Source organism: Aphis gossypii, chromosome 3 (assembly GCF_020184175.1).
Source record: "Aphis gossypii isolate Hap1 chromosome 3, ASM2018417v2, whole genome shotgun sequence".
NCBI classification, from domain to species: domain Eukaryota; kingdom Metazoa; phylum Arthropoda; class Insecta; order Hemiptera; family Aphididae; genus Aphis; species Aphis gossypii.
In genome coordinates this window covers 50,543,265-50,548,124 of record NC_065532.1, presented here as the reverse complement: position 1 = coordinate 50,548,124, position 4,860 = coordinate 50,543,265, and positions in this window count along the sequence as shown.

Below are 4,860 nucleotides of genomic sequence, written 5' to 3'. Positions count from 1 at the left end.
TGCATATATTATTACCTATATATTACCTATCATATTACATGAATGAATTGAACATTCAAATTTGAGATAAGTCATAATGCTGTCTCTTGCCAATAAAGTATAATTTGAATATATTACACAATGTAGAATGTACATACTTTTAAATGTAATATAATGTTATTATTTTATGGTGTGTATAGCGTGTATTTAATGAAATACTTAAATAAAACATACCTACCTATTTATATATTTTTTATAATAAATTGTATACTTATATAAGTAGAGTTATATAAAATATTATTTGCCATTTTTCATATGTAATTTATCAATTAAATCATTAAATTCAAATAAAACATTCATTACAGTAAACAAGATTGACACTAGACATCTTCTATAGTTACTACTGAATACTTCTGTGATTTTCAACATCAATAAACTTTCATGATTTGTATTTTTATAAATTTATATAATTTCAAATAATAAAAATATTTAAATAACTATTTTTTATGTTTAAATTTTTATAATATATACACTATATTATATGGTATAATTATTTTTTTGTAAGATCTAAGAGCCAAAGGATGTGTTATTTGATCGAAACAGTATTATTAAATTTAATCCAGACTCAAGAACCTTTTGATTAATTAATTAATTTCGGTAAGGCCTGACGATTTTAATTATTTTTACATTGTGTATAATATATAGGTACTTTATATACCTGATACCTATATTTTTTATTTTTATAAGTTTAATAGTGAAGCATATAATATATTATAGGTTTATAGAATTAAATATTTTGATCAATAGCTAATTAATAGTGGTGTACAGGTGGAACACTGTCAAACAGGCAATATTTTCCTTTACGTACATTTTCATATTTTTATTATATACACTTTTAAATTTGAGTGGGTACATTCAAGATGAAAAAAAATAAAACCAGAAATTGTCAATAATTTTTCAAAACCATAAATATTGTTGTTAACGAAATAAACAACAACAGTAAAATCCAAAGTTCATGATGCGTTATTAAGTTGAACTATCACCTGTATAGTATACAAAAGGGTAGGATTTTCCATCATCATCACGCAATGTGCGTGCACAGTATAAATATATAGATCATGCACTGATTTCGAAAATTATATAGTATTATAATAAATTAATATAATAACTGTAAGAATTTAAATACACTTATGGTAGCTACATACATTTTAGAGTGTGTGCTTATAAAAGGTTAAAAAACTATTTAGAATGGAAAAATCTATTCATTAAATAAAATATTATAAAATTAAATAAAAAATAAAATAATACTTCACAAAAAAGTATAAAAAAAAATATAGATGTTATGTTCCGATTACTATTGAACATGCATAGAAAGTAATTATTAAAAATAATTGGTACTGTCGTTACCGTGGTGCCGGTTACGACATCATATCAGAGTCAAAGTCTCTAATTTGTGATTAAATAGTCGATCTACTAGAACTAACAGATATTGCAGTTGTGATACATATACAGCAACAGAAGCTACCAGTCGTGACCAAAATTTATGTTGATCACTGATTATAGACACATCATTGGTTTTTAAAGATAACATTCTGTTGACCATTACATACGATTTTGTTTGTCTGGGTAGCATCTTCTAAATAATATTATGTCCGAAGAGTCAGAAATTGGTGTAATATTCAGCCTCAGCTGTTTGACACACTAAACAAATCGAATGGTATTATAATAACCGGATGTAGTCGTAGTCGGAGACAGATTTTTAAAATACTATTAATTATACAATGTGTGTGTTGATGAGTTAAAGAACGTTCAAAAATGTTTTTATTATTTACCAGTTTTTTTTATATAAAACAAAGTATGCTTATTAATAAAAAAACTATGAGGTCGTCAAAAACTTTTCGAAATCGTAAATCGGTGACAAAATAAACAATATCATATATGTCCACCATATTGTATTATACAATATACATATTAACAAATTAATGTATTACGTCATTTTGAAACGCCAACAAATGTAGGGCCACCCACGCCCAGATGTAAATAAAACGATAGGAAAGGGGACTTGGATATGGAGACTGAAGCCTTTCCTTCTTAGATACTGTTTCAAAGATTTTTTCTTGTTTACAATAATTATGATAGGTAGTTATTTAACAAAACGGTGTTAATTACTTCATAGTTTCTTGTAAGAGATATAAACAACACTTTTTTTATGTTTGATGTTTATGGATTATCAGTACCTATTTAAAACTACCGCTAACGATTGTAACATTTTTTAAGATATTAAATTAAAACCGGTACAGTCTAGACTTTGGTAACCCTATTTACGAGTGTTTAATTTATACTTATTTGCTGCAGAGCTGGATTTAGCTTTGTGGAGGTGCCTAGACCCATATTCTGCATTAGGTATTCATTTTAAATTTTTTTTCCCTTAAAGTAACTACTAACAACTATAATACATAACGTTACGGTTTTTATATTTACTATTATTTTTTTCTTGTAAGGTTCAACATTGTGTTTTTTTTTTTTTAACCACGAATAAGAAAAATGTATTTAGTTTATTTTAATATAAACAGTTCAACAGTTTCATATAATGTTTATTAAACTTATAAGTAGTATAATTGTTTTATTAAAAAGAAATATTATACAGTATACTTACCTGGTAAGGTTTTTTATGAATAATTCCAAACTTGACAGAATTATAATAATTTACGGGGATTATATTTGGTAAAATCTATTTTTTTAGCATATTATTATCAAAGTATAAGATAATTATTCTTAGTAGTTACACGGAAAAAAAATTAATTTAACAATTAAATAATGATGATACAAAATAATTACATTAGGTAGTACACATTATTTTATTTTATTTTTAATTTATTTAGTTTTCTAATGACACAAAATGAATAAATCATATATTTATAAATAGTTAATTTATTATAAAAAAAAGTATAATTATTAATTTAAATATACCTATTTTAAGACAGCTTTTTGGAAAGCAGTGTACCTATTATATAATTTTTATATTGCCAATTAAACTATATGCTGACTAAACTAAAACAAAACAAAATTATTATTAATACGATTACGATTTTTGAACTTCATAAGTTTGACTCTTAAGTTAATATTACATTATTATTTATTACATAATGGTCATAATGAAAGATGATTATGCACAAATTAAGAAAACGCGTAGGCCAATAATAATAATAATGATATCTAAGAAAAAAAATTGTCCAAATTATATTCTTTAACTTCGTAACCGAAACAAATGTTTATTTTTTTTTTTTAATCATACAATGGATTCTTTATATTTTTTTGGTGATTAAGATCAAATATAATAATAATTATTGGTAACTGTGGAATATATAGTATATTATAATGTATACGACTACATCTTTTGAAAGACGATGTACATGCCACATGGCAAGTATATATATTATATACACGATAATAATACTATTGTAACGCAATGAAATACAAAATACCGAAATGATTGATGTTGCCGCTTAGATAATATTAATGTAGGATACACAATATTCATTATCTGGGAGGTGATTGCATGAATGAAAATGCGAAATAGTTTTTCGTGGACCGATCGAAAAATTGTCTCGTGGGTGTCGTCAGTCATCCACCACTACGAGGGTTATTATCCAGTCACTACCACCTAAAGGCCCCTATTAACTGACCAGATGAAACAAGTCGAATCCGGATCCGACGTGCATAGACGTGGCCCACATCCCACAGGTCACAAATACCGATTATTATTTTTTTTTCAACAGAAGTAATATGTTTATAAAGTAAATGACTATGTAGTTAATTATATCATGGAGTAGATTGTAGATAGGTACGTCATATTAAAATTCTTAAACTATATTTTTTTAAACGGAATCGTGGGGGCGTGGGCTGAGGGAGGAACTGCGTTGTAGGCTAAACTGCTATATCATTACTTCCCCAACTTAAACTATATATTATATTACGTTTTAGATTAATGTAGCTACAGAAATTATCTTTAAAAAATAATAATCTCTTAGGATTTAAAATGGGGTGAACTTGTTTTAGATATGATAATCCTTATCATAACTACTATAAATTATTACTACCACTAGCTGCAATAACAAAAATATATATTATACTTATAATTATTCAAAAATATATTTATTAGACATGCATTCTAACTTTTTGTTATAATTCCAGGCTTGTTGTATATGGAACTATGAAGCATTCTGTATTGATGTAAAGTATCTGCAGGCGTATAATAATTATGGACTGCCTTCAATTGAAATAAAATTTAGTTCTAGATAGGTACCTACTATAGTCTGTAGGTATTCATAGGTCGATTTTTTTTTCATTTAAAATATAGAAACTTCTGTTTGTAGTTTTTTCAAAAACAGTTAATATAAAAGTAATATTCAATGTACTTATATTAAAAAGTATTAGATTTAAATTATACATACAATAAATAATAGATAAAAATAATGAAGTAAATATTTCAATTATATAAATAATTTTTTTTTTCATTTTTTCATCTAAGTACTGGCTATAATTTGTATTATTTATTTAATTATTTAAATAAATAAAAAATATAACAAAAACATATACATACCTGCATTATATATAATATCATGATACATTTTTATAATATTCTGGTGAACCGATCAATTTTAAAAATATTTTCACTGTTAACCTTCACTATTAAAAACCATTATTAAATTTGCTGCTGTATTCGTATACATAGGCATGCGCATAATAGTCACGCACTCGCGCAATATAATATTAAAATCCGGACTTTTCTCTATTATCAAATATTATCTACTGATTAGTATTCCCAGCTATATTCTAAGATATTTTTTTTGGTTTTTACATAATTATTACAACTCATAA